At 43.9% G+C, this 22,445-nt stretch overlaps 1 long non-coding RNA gene across 1 annotated transcript; it reads left to right on the top strand.

The window, feature by feature from the left end:
- The first annotated feature begins 1,891 nt into the window (after positions 1-1,891).
- On the top strand, positions 1,892-20,895 carry LOC102022060. Its single transcript, XR_001236673.1, has 4 exons — positions 1,892-2,100; positions 18,365-18,419; positions 18,993-19,095; positions 19,904-20,895. It is a non-coding gene; the product is annotated as an uncharacterized LOC102022060 (long non-coding RNA).
- Positions 20,896-22,445: the final 1,550 nt, after the last annotated feature.

Here is a 22,445-nt window from a genome sequence, read left to right as displayed (position 1 = left end):
ATGCCACCATCTTTGCCCCATAGTCAAATGTGTTTCTGTTTTTGTTTTTGTTTTTTTTTCTGGTACTCATGACCTTGCGTTTGACAGGCAGGAGCTGTGCCACTGAGCTAAATCCTCAGCCCCTGTTTGTTTTGTTTTTGCTTTTGTTTTTGTTTTTTTTTTTCTGGTCCCAGGAATCAGTGACCCATAGTCAATCAAATATTGAATCAAATTGACCCATAGTCAAATGTGAAGCCCAAAACCAAAGCATCACCCTGGACTTTCCCTTTCATTTTTATCCTACATCCCATCAGTACCCTTTCTGTTAATTCCCCCACAGCTCTTGAACCTACTCCCTCTTTTCTGTTGTGCTAAACTGATATTTCTCGTGCTCTTTTTTGGAGAGTTGACAGTGTGATTTTACCTCCTCATTGCGTGAAGTTGGTAATGTCATATGGCTTGCTTGGACAACCATGTGCAGATGTGACATATGTCACTACTGAGCAGAAGTACATGAACGGCCGTGACCTATAACCTATGCTATAGTGACAGCATCACACCTCAGGGAAGCTCCATGGCCTGAATTCCTGAGTGAAAATGACATGGCGCAGAACCACCTTTGCAGTCAACTAGAGCACAGATACAGGATTAATCTTTGCTGCTCAGAGTCATGGGAAATTTGAAGTTATTTGTGTCTACAGAGATACTTCTGATAAATAGACCCTGTTTTACATCGTCAACTGTTGAACACAGACAAGCAGCAAGACTAAGGACTTTCCAATTCCCTTGGAGTTCACTGCTATGAGACTTTTTTTTTCTTTTGCAACTTCCTGAATAAACTTTCATGTTGGCATAAAAATAATAGCTTTTGAATGCCCAAGTTCAGAGTGTGCTGAGTTCTTTCCAAATGGCATAAGTTGAGGTTTTGGCATTTTCTTGCAGAGCGCACAGCAATTCTCGATCTGCATAAAAGTCAGCTGTTATCTCCTTTCCAAAGCCATCAAATCCCAAAATAGCATGAGTTAGGAGGAGGCTAATATCTTCCTGGCAGAGCCCAGTGTCAGGTTTCAAGGGCACCATTTAATATCCAGCTGCCTAAAGGACATAACTCGGTCTGTGTCTGTAAGACTCAAAGACGTACTCAATTTTATTTTATAGGAACTAATCAAATTGAAGTCATATTATGACACTAGCTCAGGGAAAGGAAATTAATATTGGTTGAGCACCTTCAAGCGCCAAGCATTTTAAGTCTTATTTAATCTTCAAAACTACCCTGTGTGTTAGATATTATTAGCGTAGCTGACAAATCATTCCAAGAAAATAGATGCAAATTGAGTAAGTAGTTGACCAAGGTTGTGGTAAAGATTCTGGATTCAAAGCCCAGAGCTTAGGACTTCTTTGAAGGTGTTCTTTTGACTCCACCATAGACTTAATTGCGACACTCCACTAAAGTGAAAGTTTAAACATAAATGAAATGCAACCAACACAGTTTTTGGAGTCTTGATTCCCCCACCTAACACACATTGCCTGCTACTTAGTGTGGTAGCCATGCTGAAGAGAATAAAGATGGAAAAGGATGAGACAAAAAGGGTAAGAAGGATAAACCCCTCCTTTAAAGGGTTGGTGATAAATAGTGCATGCAAATAACACAGGCAGCTTAATTGCAATGTGATAGGATGGATTCATCCATCCTTTCATTGCTCAAGCATTTTCCCAGGGCAGAGCATTCAGAGGTGCAATCCCAGCCACTGCCTTCAAGGGCTCAAGTGAAGTATCCAGAATAGAAGAGAACTGAGCAGTTAGACGTGTCAAGGAGGACAGGTTCAGCTCTTTCCGGTGAGTCAGCAAAGGCTATGAAAGATAAGTAGGTGACCACCAGAGGAAGAGCATTCAGGCCTCCAGAGCAGCATAAGCAAAGGCCCGGAGGGCAGGACTGGGAATTCTGTCCTAGGGGGCAAGGGGAGCTTCTGGGAGGAGGTGACCAGTCCACCGAGCCTGAAAGGAAGACAGCAGCAGTCCTGAGGGCAAGATCGATGCCTGAACAGCAGCAAAGCTTCTTGGGACAGCTGACACAGCTGGAGTTCAGGAGGGCATGGCTGGAAATGAAACTGGAAGACAAAGGTTAGGATGCACCCTGGGGTGCCTCGGTTTGCCAAGAAAATGGAGGTCTTTCCTATAGGCAGTAGGCACCTGATGATCCAATTATTTTGTGTGTGTGTGTGTGTGTGTGTGTGTGTGTGTGTGTGTGTGTAAAAACAACACTTAAACAGAGCTTGGTACATTGTAGATCCTCATTGATAGGTGTCCTTCCTTTAAATTATTATCTTAGTCAGCTTGTGATGCTCTAAGAAATATCAAAACCTGTGTGGATAATAAATAATAGAAATTTATTTCTCACAGTTCTGGAGCCCGAACGTTTGAATCAAGCGGCAAGTATAGTTGGGACCTGCAGAGGGCCCTCTCGCGCTCACTGACAAAGAACTACCTTCTTGTGTCCAAGCATAATGGAGAGGGAAAGAGAGAGGAGAAGAGAGCGGAGTGAGCACTTAGGTCTCTTCCCAGGCGGACACCAACCCCACCTCAGGGGCTCCGCCACTTTATCGTCTTCCACAGGTCTCACTTCCAAATACGGTCAAAATGGGGACTAAGAGTTTAACATAAATTTGGAGGAGATACAAACATTTTTGAATTATCTTTATAAAACAAGAACTAGAAGAAGGAAATAATATGACCAGGTTTGCAATTTACAAAGGTCACCTGGCAGGCAGCATGAAGAGTATCACAAGGAAACACCTCGTCCCACTCTCGTGGTAACTACCCACGCGAGCAGGTTAGATCCGGGCTCCTCTGCGCACCTTCTGCTTACGTGCAGTCTCTCACATTCAGTGAAGGGTTTCTTTAGGCTGGAGGTTGCACTGATCTCTGTGTCCTCCACATTGCCTGGCAGAGAGGGTGGCTAAAGGGAACACTAGAATGAATGTGAGTCTCTCCTACTGCCTGTCACAGCTGCGCTCCGCTCCACAGGGGAAGCCTTCCTCTCTCTCTTTCATGTGTAAGTGCCTTATCATCACAACCTGGCCTGGCCCCAGGCTTCCCATGTCATGTTTCAAGGGTTCCTGTAGGACCATGGGTAGTACGTATGGTGTCCATTTGCCTGTCATTCCCAGAACTAGCCACATCTCAGCTTCCAGTTTCTTTACCTTGAAACTGATGACAAATGAAATTTGCAAGCCCATCTAAGGAAATTACCTCAGCACCCAAGTCATTTCCTGGGGCCATTTACATCCTTAAAGTGTAGGAAAGTGAGGTGTTGCTGTTGTTGCTGTTGCTTTCCAAATTCCCTGGACCACTGGTAAACCATTTTCTCCCATATAAACGGATGAGAAATGATATCACAGCACAGTAAAAGCTCTCTCTGCTTTAGCTCTCCCTTTGTGTCTAATGACTGACTCAGATTTCTCTAGCCTTTGTTCCCTTTTGGAAGCTGGCATATCAGATCACTGGTGCTTGCCTCAGATCTGTCACTTGAGACCAGGAACAGTTGGAGAGCTCAGGGAAGAAGAAATTGATTTCTAATACTGTGGTGTGAGGCGTACATCCTCGCCATGTCTCAGATGGATCACTTAGCCATTTGTTAATTCAAACATGTTTCTAGAGCTCTTGCAGTAATCAAGCCTATGCTGGATTCTGAGGATACCAAGATAAGGAGGCCTATGCCCTTTCCAGGAGGAGGCAGAGCATTGCACTGGCTCTAAGACAAGATATCTCTATAGAAGATCTGCTTCACCCACATCAACGAGTGTGCTGAGGTGGGGGGAGTAGATAAAGAATATGTATAACCACATGGAAATGATACAACAGCAGTGAAAGCTTTGGGGGAATATATATATATATATATATATATATATATATATATATATATATAATGGATGCATATATTATATATACCCAAGCATATCCTATACCTATGTATGTATATATGATTTATGCATATAGTACATATACCTCTGTATATGTGCACAGAATATATATATATCCTATAAGTTAAGTACTACTGTAAATGTTACTATAAATTAATTCATTTAGTTCTCACAATATTACCATGAAATATGCACTGTATATCATCATCCCTATTTTACAGATGAGGAACTTGAAGCTTAGAATGTTAAGCAGTGTGCCCACGATCTAGCAAGTTGTTGAGTAAGAATTAGAACGAGGCAGGACATTTGCTAAGGCTTTGTATTAAATTCTATACTAGCAGCTCCAAAGGGTTTGTGGGAGATATTTCCCAGCTGGGAAGCTGTATTTGCATGGAGGCACTGAACCACAAAAAGAAATACTTTGAGCTGAGGCTTTCAAGATTGCTCTCAAAGGGTGGCAAACAGAAGTTCAGGCATACAGAGGCAGGCTGCTGCCTGCCAGCTAGGACTGTGCTGTCGGGGAAGCACTCAGTGTGGCCCATTTGGAGGCTCCAGGTTGCCCAATCATCTCAGTGGTAATGGACGTGGGCTCTGGGACCCCACTTTGTTTGGCCCAGAGCTGAGTGGCATCCTCTCTTGCCTGAAGAGGCTGTTAGTACTGACTGTTGAAAATAAAGACACTACAGTGGTCTACTGCTGCGAAATAAACCATCCACAGGTGGAAAGTCTCAAAGTTCTCATGAATTCTGTGGATTGGGAAATGGGAAAGGGTAGAGAGGGGACAACTTGTCTCTGCTGTACAATACCTGGGCCCCAGCTGGAAGTCTCAAAGGCTGGGTGACTTGCAAGGTGGAAGCAAGAGTCCCACAAAGACTCCTTAACCCATGGCTGGGACTGACGCTCTCTATGGTGAGACCCTCAGCTGTGGCTGTCCATGAGAGCACTCACACGCAGCCACTCCTCACCGTGGCCCATGCTTCCTAACACATGGTGGCCAGGTGCCATGCACTATCTTTCCACCAGAACCAGGTGGAGGCCACATTGATTTTGATGATCTGGCTTCTGAGTCATAATCAGACCCAGAATCAAGGGAAGGCAACTAGACCCCTCCTTTGAAATGGACTGTGTCAAGGCCATACTGAAGGAAGGATGTGCAGGGTCGGAGATAGTATCATGGCCATCTCTAGAACACACAACCTCTCACACAGACTCCAGGAAGGGTCAGTGTGTCAGCCACTCACTGTGGAGCTCACAATAACCACTCAGTACCCAGGCTTCATCTCGCCCCCAGACCACCTCAGATCCCTTCTCCTGTGAGACTCTAACGGGACAAGTTCCCTCAGGCCAGCTCTCCCAAATAGTGTTCCAAAGGCTATTGGACTCGGATGTGACCTCAGAGTGAGTTATTTTCCCAAGTCCCTCCTCAGGCCTTGTCACGAGCTCTTCCCCCTGCCTTGAACACTCTTCCATTGGATTTTACAAGGCTGGGTTTCTCTCCGTGAAGGACTCATTCAAACATCACCTCTTTGAAGGTGATGTGCCAGATAACCGAGATGAAGGTTATCTACTGCATTCCTTCTTGCATCTTATCTGCCATGGTTCTACTGCTAATACCCTCACTGTCTGAAATTATCCAGTTCACATGGTTATGCTCCTGGTCTTGTCCTCATCTCACTCCTCCTGCATCACCACAGCCTTGTGGGCACAGACCTCATTTTTTCTGTTCTCAGGAACCTCGCCTACTGCCTGGCACCTAGGAGACCTCCACAAAGACATCCACTAGACAGTCACTGAGTCGGTACATTGAAATCATGCCACCTCCAGAAATGCATTTATTTGAAAGATTCTGGTTAAGGGGAATAGAGGACTTTTACATGTATCGCAATGAAATATAAAGTTGCTTTCTTTCTCTTCATCACTTCTTAAATCCTCCCCCACAGTTTCCCCTAGGGGGAAAAAACAAAGAGAGAGAGAAGAGGGGAGGAGAGGAGAGCATAGCAGAGGAGAGAAGAAGAGGGGAGAGAGGGGAAGGGGCAGGGAGGGGAGAAGAGGAGAGGGGAGGAAAGGAAAGAGAGGGGAGAGAGAGACAATTTTGCAAAACTCCAGAAAAAGAAAACATGACTTCTTAAGTTACCTCTCCATAGAATTTTAAATGGTTCTACACATTCACTGTAAATTCACCCATGGAATTATTTTTTTATCATAAATGTAGCTAAAATATATATGAAAATATTTATAAAATATAATATAAATTTTCATATTTGCTTTATTTTAGAGTTGTATACTTACTGTGATATCTAATATATACTACTATACATATAAAATACAAATATATTTATATGAGGTATAATACTCATACGTCATATAAATATTTTTATATTTCCATAAAAATATAAATGATATATAACATTAATTTATAACATTTATAATTATAATATTTACATGAATATAAATTTAATGTCAATATTTGTAGTTATAACAGTTACATACACTATAAAGACACATTATAAAAACATAATAAAAGTGCCTTTAAAACGTTTAAATTTCTGTCTTATTTTTCTTAAAATTTTATTTTTTATGGAAAAAATCTGTAATATATGTACCAATAACTCAGAAGTGTATAACCAGAAAAATGTAAACATCAAAAGCACAGAATTGAATCAAACCCCATTTGAAAATCTTCAAATGTAAACAAAATGAAAAGGCAAAGAGACACAAGTGAATTCTGTCTTCATATCCTTCATCCATATGGTCTTATTCTCATGGAAACCATGTTCTCTTAACCAACATGGCAGCTTCTCCAAGCCAGATGGAAATGTACATGTGCTTCTCACCTGAAAGTCTCAGAAATGACCCTCTCAAGAAAAGGGGAGCTGCCTTCTGTAATATGCTCCTTGAGTCTGTCTTCCCCATGCTGCCCTCTTGCCTAACATGCACATCACACACACAGAAGCACACACATGCATGCACATATATGCACACACCACGCACTACTCACTCATGATCAAGCAGCACTTGTTAGCCACCCGCAGGGGCGCTGACTTAGGCGCATCAGGCTGGCTAGCACTTTTCACAGTTGTAAAATCCACCTCACCAACACAACAAAAAAGGAGGTCTGCTAAGAATCTTTTGAAAACTGGGTGCTTAATTTATATGAGACGGTGTCTAGACATTTATTTTCTGGAAATATTTAACTTGGATAAGACACATGGCCCCCAAGATGAATGCAGGATTGAAATATTTCAGTTGAAAACTTGTGCAAGGAGACGTCTGGTTCAGTGCAATGAGGTTAAACATCAAAATATTTTCCTAGGACGGAATGGTCATCCTGTTGGCACCATGCTGGAGGACCCTGCACTTGGTCCTCCTCTTTCCTAAGCAATCACTGCTTTTGTTATACATCTCTGTGGCTAAATATGCACTATGTGACTCCATAGGTGAGAATGGCAGCCAAGATGATTATTGGGAGAGAAAACCTAGAGATAGAAATCCTGGAGATTATTACAACAGCAGCTTTATTTGACTTCAGAATTGAAGCTTTTCCCTCAGTATTCTAGACCATAAGGAGATAACACATTTCTGTGGAAAGTGTCAAATAGCAAATATTGTAGGTTTTGCAGGCTGTGCCATGTATGGCAACTACTCAACTCTGCCATCGAAGTGGGGAAACAGCAAAGACAATACATGCACAAGCGCGTATGGCTATGTTCCAGAAAACTCTATTCATAAAAACAGACGTTTGCCAGCCCCTGTCTTACACCAGTAGCTTTTGATTTGTTTTGACTGGGACTCAAATAAGAAATGAGTTTTACAGGATTACCCAGAGCAAACATGTAGATGTGTACCTCTCTGTGTGTGCTCACAAAAGAATACCTACCGTTATCATGAAGGTGCACTCATAATTATTTTTTATTCTGTCCAGTTTGATTTTAAATCACTTTTTAAAAGCTACAGCCACCACCTAAACCAATTTCAAAAGATCCCACAGTGGGTCATAACCCCCAGTGCACAGAACACTGCTGGCTAACTCTGCTCATGGATGAAGTGAATAGAATAGCGTGCAAACAGCTAGGAGCAGACAAAGAATCGCTGTCCCTCTGCTAATGAATGGGAGTGCCCTCCCTTGGTCTGGAGCCCCTGCTGCCCGCCTGGGTTTCACATCTCTGGAATCTGATAAAGTTGTGACCCAGTAACCACAGAGAACAGGCACTGCTGAGAATAAAAGGTCTGGGGACAGGCCATAAGACAGGAAGCTAGATGCTTATCTTTTTCAAAGGATTATGGGGAAATAATTTTTTCTCTTTGGAATAAGTTTAGTAGAATGGGCAAAAGTCTTTCCTTAAATGGAGCCCCAGTGGGCAAGAAAACAATGCAGAAGAACCTAGCCCTGCTGTAGCCACTGTCTCGGTGATAACCTGCACAGGGCACTGTTCTCCCTATGCCTCAGTTTCCTATCCTGCAAGCTCAGTGACCTTGGGCAAGTTGCTACTCCTCTATGAGCCTCAGCTCCCTGCACCATGGAGCAGAGTGACAACATCACCCGTCTCAGAGAATTGCGGGGGTGATTCAATAAGTCACTAAGCTAAAACACTTAACGCATGCCTCAACCCTTGCTATATGACACTGACAAATAGACACATCTAATACTCATGACCAGTGCTTGCCACTATTTCCTCATCTTTTTCAAAGAGAATATGAAATGTTTCCAATCAAAAGATTCAAAAGAAAAATTGGAAGAATAATGTAAGTGTCTTTCCTAAATTTATATTTGTCAAATATTAGTATTTTACCCTATTTGCACACACACACACACTCTATATATATATATATATATATATATATATATATATATATAATATATATATATGCGTACTAAGCCATTTAGGAGTAATTTGGCAATATCAAAACACTGCATTTCTAAATAATTCAACATGCATCTCTTATTTCCTACAAAAATTACATTCTTCCATTTATCATTTTTGGACTCAAGACGTTTAACTTCAGAAAATATTAATATGAAGTCTTGATTCAAAATGTCCCACTAATGTCCAGAATCCACACAAGTTATCATGCACTGCATTTGGTTGTCCATTCCTTCAGTTATATCTGATACAGAACATTTAACCTGACTTTGTACTTTCTTATGACAGTGACATTTTTTAAGAGTTGAGGTTAATTGTCTTGTGTACATGTGGACTGGAAAAAATGAAGAAATATACTTATTTGTTATGGAAACCATGATTCCCACTGTAAAACATGAAAAATAAAAATATAAATGAGTAAAGTAAGCAAGACCTTTATGGCACTGGATTTGAACTAGAATTACCAGACTCAGTATCAGCAAAGGTTCTCCAGAGAAACTAAATCAACAGGATATGTGCCTATACACATATATGTAGTGTGTGTGTGTGTGTGTGTGTGTGTGTAGAAAATGGGAGAGAGGAACATGTTTGTTTATTTTAGCTTTGTACTGAAAGGACCCAGAAGCAGTGATACTCCAGGAAGGACAAGCACACATAGTACCCAAATCTTGGCTTCTAAATACCATTCTCCACTAAAAAGAATGAGTATTCTGTGGAGAAATAGTCAATCCTGGCTGTGGGGCAAGTAAAAGTTGAGATAAATCTGGACCATCTTATTGGGCCAGAGAACAAGGCAGTAGTCACATATTGGAGACATATTAAAAAGGCATAAGCAGGTTAAGGAATTTCCACTGGTCAGATCCACTAGGGAACAGAATAATAATGTTAATAATCTTTAACACATTAAACAATGATAAGAAAAAGAACCCATAGGACATTGATAACACAAAATAAAACTTAAAACTGTGTGATAATGGACACAAGGGCTGTTTTTTGAGACAATTTCTACTAGGAAAAGAAAGAAGGAGAATATGGGGTTCAGTTTTACGACCTTCAAGTTTTAATGTCATAGAATTTTGGAAAAGGCAAAACTGGGCCACTCTCTAATAGTAACAGATAAGAGCAATTTTATTTCTTCCAGAATACTAGGGTATCATTTGTTGTCTTGGTTTTTCCTTCTTTTTTATTGAAGATCATTTGAGTTGCAAAACCCAACATGAAGGTGGGGCAAAAGGCATCCTTCCATTTTAAGTTATATAAAAAGATGCCAAGATTTTACTTAATGATTCGGTAGGGATGTAGGAGTTAATGTATCTTGAACATGCACTTCAAGATACAGGGTAAGGAGCCAGATCTCAGACACAATTCATAGGAGAAGGACTGCAAAGAAAATGAGATGAGAGCTAACTTTATTGATATTTCAAAGCATTTGCTTCAAATGTTTTTGTTTGCTTGCTTTTGGGAGGGACAGTCTGTTTTTTAGTTAAAACAACCAGTTGATGGCCTAGAAGTCCTCCTTTCAAGCTTCCCTGATCTGTGCCTTCTCTTCTCCAGACGTATTTTCTACCACATAGCGCCACGTACGCTCTCTGGCCAGACTCTACATTACACAGAGCTAATGTTAAACATGCAGCATCTTTTGTGTATTTTATAAATGTGCATAAACTGTATTCTGACTGTGCCTTTCTGCAACTTATTATTACCTATTTATTTAGCAATATGTTTCCACAACTTATCCACTTTGCTAATTATAGCTTTAATTTATTCTTTCAGCTGCTGTTTTTTATTCCATCTACAAATGACCTGCTAATTTACCCATACCCCTATTAATGTACTTTCAGATTATTTTCATTTCGGTACTCTGCTGCTATATGAAATGCTGAAACTGAATATTTTCTCACAACCTTTTTTGCATGCATTCAAGAGTTTTCTCACTAAGGTTTTATCTCATAGAGGAACTCAGGTCCCACAGCCTTGTTCATACTTTTCTAAGTAGTTTTTCCCCACACTGACTTTGCCAATTTAAAGTCCCATCAGCATGGAATGATAGTTTTTATTTCTCTTTATCCCCATTAACACTTGGATTTTCCTGTTACTTTTGCCAAGGTGATGGGTCGGAAATGGTGTCTTATTGTTTGCACTTGAATATCTGTGATGGCTGATAATACCAAACATCTTCTCAAGTAATAATTGGCTATTCAAATTGCCTGTTCAAAATCTGTGGATATTTCCCCAAAGTTGTTTGTCCTTTTTGTATTGACTTGTATGGAGTGTTTTTATATCGAGGGTACTAATCTTTTAAAACTTCAATGTGTTGTAAATACTGGGACAGGCTTTGTAAACTTCAAAGCAGCATTAAGAAACTTGGATTGTTATTAGTGTTCATTTTCCTCTTACATATGTCTTATCACCTAAACCGAAGGCCCCAGAGAACAGAGAATGTGGCTTCCTTATGTTTATTTATCCAGAGTGAGTGTTAATAAGAAGCAGCCTGGAATTACGGGGAGAAAATATGACTTTAAAAATAGAAATGGAGTTAATACTGCCTCTGTGACTGTGTAGCTACAACAGCCTGTTCAAGCCATTCAATTTCCCCTAGTCTTTGTTTCCTTTGTGGTGGAATGGGAAGAATATTCACGTGGTTGTGTGAAGAATCACAAAAGATAATATAGAAAAAGTGCTTGGTACAAGCATGGCACATGCCAGATCATCAATAGCTATAAACTGAAAAGAAATATTGGGAAATATTTGTTAGTGGATAACTTAGTTCTTCAATGATGCATATTGATAGCTTCAATTCCTTGAGCATTCTTAACATAGACAATACTACTCTACATAGACAGCTGCTCCTTGTTGTATTTTGTCCCTTTTTTGTAGATGAAAAATCTACACTAAGTAATGTACGTGGTGGCTTTTAGGTGCAAACATGGATCTGTCTTGTTCTAATCCTGAAACTTATTCACCTATCCTACAATATTTATTGAATATTTATTATGTCCCAAGTCCTCCACTAGGCACTGGGCTTCACTGGTCAATGAAATGAATAGAGTTTCTGCCTTCAAGAAGCTTAAATTCTAATAAAGGACCAAAGCAGGAAGCAAACAGGCAATCAGATTATTATACATTATAAAACACAGGTAGAGCTAAGATAGAATATGCCAAAGAGCTCAGAGGCTTTCTTACAGGGAGGGAATCAAGAAAGACTTCTTTTAAGAGATGCCATTAAAGCCAAAATAAAAGAGATAAGAGATAGCAAGCTGACTATTTGAAGAGTAAGATCATTTCAAGTAGAGACAACAACATGCCAGTTCAGAACCAATATGCACCAGAAGCTAAATTGAATCCATTATTATTACACAGCCCCCACCATGGCTCCCACTCACTCTTTTGCCTCACCCATGGCAAGGAAGAAAACCCTACGAGCCCCAAGCACCTGGGAAAGTCATCTTTCCACCTTGTGCCCAGATCACCCCTGCCAGCTAGCGGCCACTGGACACCCTCCAGATGGAGCCACTCTCCTCCTGCCAACTTCCCTTCCACATCACTGTTCCAGCTCCCAGCCCCATGCCTGAGAACTCAGCCAGCTCCGTTTGGCTTTGTTTCCCAGGTAAAACCATTTAGACACACCAGCCACCCCGCCCTCTACAGCCTGGACATTGGCAGACTGATCTGTATGTGCATGAGCTGAGAACCCCGGAGGACTGATTCAAGCCTGGAAGGGTGCCAGGTTTTCATTAAATCCCTTGTAAACCAGCCCTGCAGTTCGACAGGGCCACATCTGCTGAGGAAGCCATCTGTGATTCGTATCGTCGTGCTCCAACAAAACACCAGCGGTGTGAAAAACGCTCCCCTCTGCTCTGCAGTGAACTGGAAAAGTAACATTGGTAATCACTTTTGCAGGCTCCATAATGACATAATGGGCATTGGCTTAAGTCTTAAACCGTGGCTGACAGTTCCTGCCAACAATCTGGGTGGATCCAAATTGTCCTAAAAAATATAGGTCATCATCCATGCCTACCTCCCTACCTAAGAATTGCAGATAAAGAACATGCACTTCAAGATACAGGGTGAAAAAAAAAAAAGTTTAGTGTGTCTGCCAAGTATGAAGCACTTGACATCCTTGACAACCTTAAAAAGCAGACATCACTGTACTCATTTTGCAGATAAGGAATCTGATGTCAGAGATGTTAGGAAGGAGGGCTTATCTGAAGCCACACAGGGAAATGGCATGGCAGAAAGTAAAACCTGTATCTCCTGACTCCAAAGCCTGCAAGTTTGCAATATTCCAGAACAAGGTCTCCGAGGTTGGAAGTAAACAAGTAGCTTCTTTTTATTTTCTGTCAGCTATAACTCAAGAGTCCACTAAACATTCACCAAGATGGGACACCTAGGACATCTTCCACCTACCACAGCTGGATCTGAATAAACACTTGCTGACGGGAACTGCACACCAGTTATTGAAGTCCTGCTTTGAGTTGGATAAACTGAAAGGAGGTCCCTCTTTCTGCTTGACTCTTACAGTTTCCTCCACCAAAGCCCAACCCACAATGCCAAAGAAAAAAATTTTAAAAAGAGAGCTTGTTCCTGATGCCTGAGCCTACATCCAAAACAAGACCGTGAAGCTAGTGTATGATCCACCAAAAGCACCACCAGCGTTGGGTCACCTATGTGTTCCGTGGCAGGCTTTTGTGAATCCTAGGCAGACTCAAAGCTAAAGTTCTTTCCCAGATGAGCCTGCAGCATCTCTCTAGCACTGTACAGGACCGAGGGATGGGCTCAGTAAGGAGGAGCATTTAGGAGACTCACATGTTGGCAGGCAGAAGGTAACAGAAAATAATGTAATAGAAAAAATAGTGTAACTTTCGGGAGCAGGCAGATGAAATTTTCAGTCTTGGCTTTGGTGCCTTATTCCTGTGTGATCCCAAACAAATGTTTACATCTTGAGCCTCCTTCTATGAAAAATGGACTAAACAGACCTCACAGGGTCACAGTGAGGATAAGGTGACAGCTCATTAAGACACACGCACAGGGTAGACGTCAACAAAAGTTCGTGTGCTTTCCATTCCTTTTGCATTTATCTCAAATATGGCAAAGGCTTCAAAGAAAGGCTTTAAAATGTCATAAGAGTTGATCGTTTTCTTTTGGAAGGATACTTTTTGATATTTCACATGTTGTCTGAACATGGGAATATTTAACTCTCAGCAGCTTTCCCTTTTCCCTCATGTAAACTCCTAGAAATAATTTCCTGCTCCATGGCCCACTGAATTCAAAGAGCACCTGGACAGAGAGAATCGGACCATGTGCAGATCACTTAGTGGTTCTCCTCCTTCTCCCTTAGACAGCCAGGTTAGCCAAAGGTTTCAATTTATTTTTAAAGCAGGCAGAGGAAAAGAACTGACAATAAAGGAAAGCTGCTACCCTAGGAGAGCTCTTGGCTTGCCTTAACCTTATGAAACGTAGCTGTCCTGTGTGTGTCTGTAGTGTGGTCTTCGAAGAATTTACCGGTTGGAATTCTAGTCTTGCCAGCTGAGCACACTGCTCAAAGCCTCTGAATTTCGGTTTCCTCCATTGTGGAGACTGGAGATAATAAGGAGCACCTTGCAGGATGGTTAGGGTGTTGCAAATTAAATCCCTACCGCTACTAGGTTCGGTGCCTAGCACAGAGCAGCTGCATGATCAATGGCTGTTTTATTGCTTCCAAAACATGCTTCTGATGCCCATGGCACCAGTGGATAGTGAGAAGGAGCACGCAGTTCTTTAGATGAAGAAAGGGAGATTCAGAAAAACAAAGCTCCCCTGGCCTCAGCTGGCACTGAGAGGCTGTGCACACAGATCTACTTGACTGCAAGCTAAGTGTGAGCATTTCCTTCCAATGCTCACACTGCCGTCACGTCTGTTCCCAGGGCTGCAGAGAGGGAAGCAGATTTTAAGTGCATCTTGTCTCCATCTGAATTGCTTCCTCTCCCTGCCTGCTTTGTTCCTGGCTTTGGAGCCCTGGCAGAGGCTCCCACCAGCCAGAAATGCATCTGAGAGGCCACATCCCCTTCCTCCCAACCACGTGACTTTGAAGTGAGCCTGTTGTCTGACCAATGCCTAACAAGGCTGAAAACCCCAGCCTCCTGCCCTAGCTGCTGCTCCCCCCACCATGGTTCTGTGCAGACATTAGGTAAGTCAGCCTTGTCTTTTACAGAGTTTAATTTCAATCCAACCTGACTTTACTAAGCACCTACTCTGTGTCAGACATGAAGCTTGACTCTGGAAAGAGAGAAATGAGTAAAACATAGGCTCTGCTTTCAAACAGCCCAAGAAATATGACAGGAGCCAATTCATTTTAGTTTAAGGAACTGCCAAGCATCTACTATATGCCAACGGACAAGGAAAGGCTAAGAAAAATGAGATGGCAAGGCCCTGGGGAGAGCTGATGATTGGACAGAGCCGCATCCTAGGCCACAAATACCTGCAAGCTCCCCACTGCCCACCACAGGTCCCTGAACTTTATGCGCATTTTCTCGAGTCCACAAAACAACCTTTGAGCTAGATGTTTGAAAAGGTATAAATGTTCTTCTGATCACAATTAATCACAATGATGAAGATCTTAGACTTTCCGGTCTGCTTTTCATCTCAAAGTCACTGGCTTTTGGCAGGGCGGTGGCAGGTCCATTTTCTTATAATTACCTCACATTTGAAGAGTGCAAGGATTTTCCAAAGTATATTCCCTCCATTATCTCATCTGAGCATCCACAGCCCTGCCCGTCATGTGGGGTGCAGAGAGGGTCTCAAGTCAGGCGGAGGAGGGAGACCAGTGCCAGATCCTGCAAGGCCAGTCAACTCGGACAGTGCCCCGGGAAGGAGAGAACACATTTCCCTCTTCCCACTGCACATCTGGAGATGGCGAGGCTCAGAGCATCTCTCTCAAATTCAGAAGATGACTCAAGAAAAACCCTGGATTTAAACCCAAGCCCTTCAGCAGCCAGGGCCTCTCACAGCCAGGTCTGTCTGTGCTTAGAGCAGCCCACTGCGCCCACTGCCCGGCTGGAACAGCTGACTGGGCAGAGAGGAGAAGACGGCTTCGTGCGAGGGTAGCGTGCCATCGCTCCTCTGCCCGTGTGACTTTGGGAAACTTACCAAGCCTCCTGGTTGCTGAGAGGCTGTGCTAAGCTCTGCTGTCTCCATTATTTTCTGGGAGGGGCAGGTGAGATGCAAAAGGGAAGAGCAGAAGGCCTCAGGGAAGTCATAGTGCAGGAGGTCACTGTTTTGAAAGGACCTGTCACTTTACTACGAAATCAGGGATCCCAGAGACAAAAACAGACAGGCTGTGATTGCCCTGGAGCCCTGCCCTGGAACCAGGACCTGCACCTTCAAGAGCTCGCAGTATGGCCCAACTCCAGCACCAGACTGCTGCCGGGTGATTTATCACTGCTGCCTCTTCAGCCAGGCTCCACTTACAGACCAGGGGGAGGGGCTTGCACAGGAACAGATGGGTCTGGTCACAGGGTGACAGCATCCGTGGCAAGGGCCCACTTGGTTTTAATGAATGGCACCAACACTTTGGCCATAAACTCTTCAGACTGCCACGTCTGGCAGCAATTAGATGCCTCCCATCAATAAATCCTATTTCTCAATGGTTTACTGCACTCTTTTTTTAGACACTGCAAGCTAAGACCTGTCAGAGGAGCCAGGGGCAGACCTGTGAAGAGAAGACAGATAACATGGGTAGATTGCTGGGCAGGAAAGGGTCACAACCCCAGAAGTAAATGAGGGCAGGCAGACTCCTGCAGCCAGGTCTCCAGATAAGGGAGGCCTGTGAGCCCTACCCACACCTTTAAACATTTTTCCATTGATGCTTATAGCTCCTGACCCTCAAATTTATCTTGAGGCCATCTCTGCCACCACTGACTTGATTCAGAAGGTACCAGTCTTGCCTGAAATACAGTGACCTCTGCCACCTTGACAGCATCATGTCTGTTACATGTCACTCTCCCACATAAAGTCTCCACAGCAGTCTGTAGCACTCCAGAACAAAATCCACACTCCTCCGGGTGAGGGTCTCCAGGATTACCTGCACCTGCCCCAGTTCACAGCCCAGAGTATACCACTCCACCATCCTCCACCCCAGAGTTCTCAAAGTGACACATGGATCCCCAGTAGTAGTACCTGCAACTTTTGAAAAATCCAAGTTCTCAGTGGCTGATTAAGAAACACAAGTGGGAGGCTGGAGATATAGCTCAGCGGTACAAATGCCTGCCTAGCAAGCACAAGGTCCTGAAGTTTGATTCCCAGTACCAAAAAAAAAAAAAACAAAAAACACAAGTGGGGGCCCAGTGACCTGGGTTGGTTTGTTTTTTTTTTTTTTTTTACAAAACCCTCATGTGTTCTGATAGATTCCGTAGTTCAAGAAACACTTCTCTCTCCAGTCTTCTGAAGTCTTAATGCATACAGGAAGCATCTGCGGATCTTGCTACATACAGATTCTAGTTCCCAGTCCAGGTGGAGCTAGAGGTTCTGCTGTTCCTGCATATTCCCAGACAGTGTATTGCCCGCACACACACCAAATCTTGAATAGCAAAGCTCTGGATGACAGTGATCCACAAATTGCTTGTAATTTCTCAAACACACTTGCTACTCTATTCTTGGCTTCCTGCCCTTGGACATTGTTCTCTCCACCATCCTGAGCTTTCTTTCCTGCCTCCCTCACTCCCTGATCCAGAGGACAAATCTGCTCATCTATGAAAAGTCAGCAATAAAGACCCTCCACTCAGAAGACTTCCTTAACCTCCCTTCAAGGAGGAGGCCGTCTTATTCCTTTGTTTCTGCATGACTTCATGTGCGCACACACACACCCATCACAACACTGATCACACCACACCATCTGTCTGTCTGTCTGTCTTCACTTCCTCACTGACAAGGGACCATCATGCTACATCTTCCATCTCTGTTCTCACAGCCCCAACTTAGTGCCTGACACAGCAGGCGAACAATGGGTAATTCATGAATTAACAAATGACTCCGAGACCGACTGACTGACTGACTGACTGAATGAATGAATGAATGAATGTGAATGAATCCTTAACCAGTTCTATGGGTGGATAAGGTAAGAAATAAGTACTTAGAATTGGAGATGTCCCCTATCACCATCCCAATTTCAGCTAGATTGTTTTTATTGACTGCTAGGTTGCTTTCAAAGCAGGCAAGAGCAGAACATTTTTGAAAACCAAATCAACTGTCTAATATTAGAAAATACAAAACAAAGAGGTACCTCCCTGAACCAGGAGCCACAGAGAAAATTTCCAGATGGAATGTTCAAAGAGCAAGCATTCACACATAGATTTCTCACAGAAAGTCTCCAAAGGCTGAAATTTGGCAAAGAAAGCACCTTTATTTATTAGTGTGTGTATTCTCTCCACAAGCATTTAACAAGTGCTGGCTTGTTGGCAGCAAATGCTGTTAAGAAATGGGAATGTAGGATGGATCAGACCTCTTCCTCGATTGTAACGTGTCCATCTGATGGAAGCAATGGTATGGAACCTGTAAGACAGGCAGAGGGGCAAAGCCTGTGATGGGGGTATATACAAACCATGGACCTGGTGCTTTTGATTTTTCCAGGAAGGATTAGGACAAGCATCGAGGAGAAGAAGATCTTGGAACTGAGGTGTGAAGGGTGAGTTCATCTTTCTATAGAGACATGGAAAAAAGGACATTCCAGGTGAAAGAACTGTATAGGCAAGGACCGGAGGTTAGGAAGAATGCTGCACACTGGGGGAGCTTTACTCTGACAACTGCTGCCAATTCATATTCAGAAACTATAAAATAAAGGACTTCATCTGAGGTCTTAGGAATTGTTCTGAATGACTGTTGCAATGGAAGTGGGGAAGAAGCTCTTAAATCATTATAAAATGATTAAAATTATTTGAAGAGAAAATTCTACTGGCACTAGAAAAGAATGTAGAGACTGCTCGGCAGGGGATATGGCTGACAGAAGGTAAAGAACAGACGCTCCACCGACTAGGGACATCCACGATACAGGAGTCTGCTGCCTCTTGAGACGCATCTGGAGTCTCTGGGCACAGGGTCAGTATCCAGGCATTCTGTCCTCCCGGGGGCCTGCAGTGAGAGGGTGGAGGCACCCAGAGTTCAGCGAGGCACACATCTGAGATGTGTGGAAGTCCTGTGTCCTTAACGGCCTCCTAGCTCTTTCTGTGCTGCCTCATTCACGATTTCCCTTTTGTTTCAGCAATGGGCACGTGGAAGTCAGGCGGGAGCATTAGGAAGCTGAGCAGAACCACATCGGGCAGTTGAGCGTCGGCTATGTACGTGGCACCGAGATGGGTGCAGGGGTCAGTAACAAACTGTTTCTGCCCCCTACAGTTTACAGTCTATAGTTTAGTAGGGGTGGTGGGGGAAACACAAATAAGAAACATAGATAAATGCACACTATAGTGCATAAGGAGATGAGCCAGTTAAAAGAGAGAGAGAGTGTGAGAGCTTTAATTTCAAAATGGCCAGTGATAACAGGCAAGGAGAAAAATTGTTATTGTAATGCAGTGGGCACAATGTATCTAAAAGTATACCTTCAGGGCACCTTGACTTCGTACAACCATCTTACATGGTTTATGTGGTTTTTGGCCTATTAGTCTGGCTCTTCGTCTGTATATATGACAATTCACTTTATAAGGTCCTGTAAGATCAATAAATGAATCCGATGCGGGTGGAGGGAAGGGAAAGAAGAGAACTGAAATGTGTTATGTACATGTCCCAGTTCCCTATGAGGAATGTAAGTGTTCCGTACTGTGAACACATACTGATAAAAGTCAAAAAATAAAATAAAATAAGGAAAGGGAGGAAGAGGCAAGAAAAGAATACTCTGAGCAGGGAAAGCAGATCAGACAAAACCATGGAGTGAGACAGGACCGTAACAAACGGGAACTCCGATGTGGTTGGAACACAAGTGTACACAGCAGCAAGGCGCCTGACAAGGAGAGGTGGGGAGGGTCCCGCAGGCCTCGGGGCCTCTGTGTGGACACTGAGCTCGGTGTAGTCTCCAGAGGGTTCATCAGTGGGGAGATTGCATGGTCTAGGGTGTTCTTTTGTTTTGGGGGGGTTCTTTTGGTTTTCTCCAGAGGGATGACTCTAGCTCCTTTGCAGAAAGGGACTGGAAGGAGGCTGACGGAGGCCCTCGCTGCAGAAGCAGCCTGTGCAGATATCCTGTGGTGAAGAAAGCCCTGGCCAGAGCTAATGTGCTGGCAACGAGGATGGAGGCACCAGCCCATGAACACAGAAAAACTGCTCCCAAGCAGAGCTTCACATAGATATAGCAAATATACACTAAGTTCTCCTTCAGGAGCCAGCTGAGGAAAAGAGCGCCTTCCTTTGTGCAATGTGCATACCATACCCTGATTTCCAGCTTGGGACTTCACAGGGCCCTCATCCATCTGGCTTCAAGCACAGGGAAGCCGGGCAGTGGCCACATCCCCATCAGCATAATCGCATGTGTGCGCTCAAACAGGCAAAGCGAACTCACACAGCCCTTGCTTTGCCACGGTTGGGCCGCCATGGGAAGTGACCCGGACTGAGCTTCCAGGAAACTGTCCAGCCAAGCTTCACATAAAGCTGAGCTCCTGAGAAGCCTGGGTGTGAGGAAGAGTGGGAAGAGAATGGCCCCATGCCTCTGCCCCCTCCCGCAAACCTTCTATCATGCCTGTTCACAAGGAGCACAGTGTGGCATTTAGTAGCAGCTGGGGAAGGGATTTCTTTTTACTGAGACCTTCTGGACCTTTCAGCAAATCCTAATCTCATATCAAAAATATCCCCAAAGGTAATTTTTGAAAGGGGGCCCAAATCAAGATCCAGAAAGAAGAGTGACCTGTCTAATATCACAAAGCTGTTCAGCAAAGACTAGCTCCAGGGCTCCTGATTCTTGATTCCAGGCATTTTCCCGAAGACTCCACATAAAGCCTCAAGTCTATTAACCTCTTACTGAGCATTTACTATGTGCTGAGCTCTAAAGCATAAAGTTTTTAAAGATTAAAACATGCACACATGCAGCACTGTAAAATGGAAGGCTTGGCTCATTCAGAATCTTGAATATGATCATGATCGAGGTAGAAATTAAGCCCCGGAGAACTTGTCATTGCCAGCCAAGGGACCGGGCAGAGTGAAGGAATGCATCCTCGGGCTGCCTGAGGATTGTTCACAGCTGTAAAATGAGGCCAATAGCATCTGGTGCAGAGAGCCACAAGCAGCTCAGCTTTCTCTCTGGGTCCCTGGCTGAAACTGAGGTGGTAGTGGGTGGGTGGCAATGATTGCTTTTCCCTTGCTGGTCAACTGCCTTTTTAGGTGGTCTTTATGAAGCCACCAATCCCTTACCCCTGCCAGTCACTGTGACCCATACAGCTCAGGAAGAGAATCTTTCTTAATTACCAGCTCTTGCGTGCTCCCCCGAGAGTCCTAAGTACTGCACCAGGCAAGCTGATGGATGTGTATCTGGTCGTACCAGCGAAGGCCGTGTCTGTGTGCCCAAATGTGAGGGCCTTGCTGGCTCCTTCAGCACGAGCAGAGGCAAGCCTGGCCAGCCACGTTGTTTTGTGTCTCCAGGAAGAGGCCTCTCTGCTCCGGCATTTGGAGTGCTGCTGAGGGTTAGGGACACCGACTTCAGAGCGAGACCGTGCAGTTTGGATTTCAGTCACAGCTGCTCACTTAAGTTGGTTTCCTGACCCGCTGAAGGTTCTCCCCACCTGTACCACTTTGAGGTCCCTCAGGCCTCTTTTCTTTCTTGTCTATGCTCATATCTTGGTGATCTTGCCATGGCCTTAAATACTATTTGTATGCTGTCTGAGCTTCACGTTACTAAAACAAAATACCTGAGGCAGCTGACTTAAAGGGGGAAAGGCTTATTTAGCTCACAGTTTTAGAAGCTAGATATAAAAAAAAAAAGCACAGTAGGGGCTCAGCAGATGCACCCAGGCTGCATCATCTTGGGTGCAGATGGCAGCAGCTAGAACACATGTGGGAAGAAGCAAGGGGTTAGATCTCGGATCAGAAGTGGGAGTCCAACCACCCCTCCAAGGGCTCACCTCTGGAGACTTAAGATTCTCCTAAAGGACCACAGCATCTCCCAGCCCCTCACTCAGGGACAGGCCTCTAAGGGACACTCAGCATCCAAACCATAAATGTGCCAGACTCTCAAGTGTTTAGCCACACCCTCACCAAAACCCTAGGCTTAAATGTCTGTGCCCCTGCCATCACAGCTGTGTGATCTAACAGACATCTTGAATGTAACCCAAGCCAACCCCTTCATCCTTGCTCTGCCTGTGTTCCTTACCTTGTACTGGTTACTTGGGTCCAAATCATCATACTGTACTTTCACCCTCCCACTTCTGCTGTGCCAGCAAAGTCTTCTCCAACCCAGCCCCTCTTCCCAGCCTCCCCTTACCACTGAGAGCCAAGCTCCCACGACACAAGCATGGCTACTCCCCAGCCAACTCGCTGGCATCCCTGTCCCTCCTGGCCCACTTTATAGACTTTCCTCAACAGTCACAGTGACACCAGACCATGTGTCATGTCTCTACTCAACACCTGATGATGACTTCTTGTGTTACTCAGCAGAAGCTAAAATCTTTACATTGTCCTATGGGCTCTCCAAAATGTTACCTCCTACAGCTAACACTTCTCCCTCATCTCTTGACCA

Source organism: Chinchilla lanigera, unplaced genomic scaffold (assembly GCF_000276665.1).
Source record: "Chinchilla lanigera isolate Chin_1 unplaced genomic scaffold, ChiLan1.0 scaffold00063, whole genome shotgun sequence".
Taxonomy (NCBI): domain Eukaryota; kingdom Metazoa; phylum Chordata; class Mammalia; order Rodentia; family Chinchillidae; genus Chinchilla; species Chinchilla lanigera.
The sequence above is the reverse complement of the archived record's forward strand: the minus strand, read 5'-3'. Positions and strand labels throughout refer to the sequence as shown.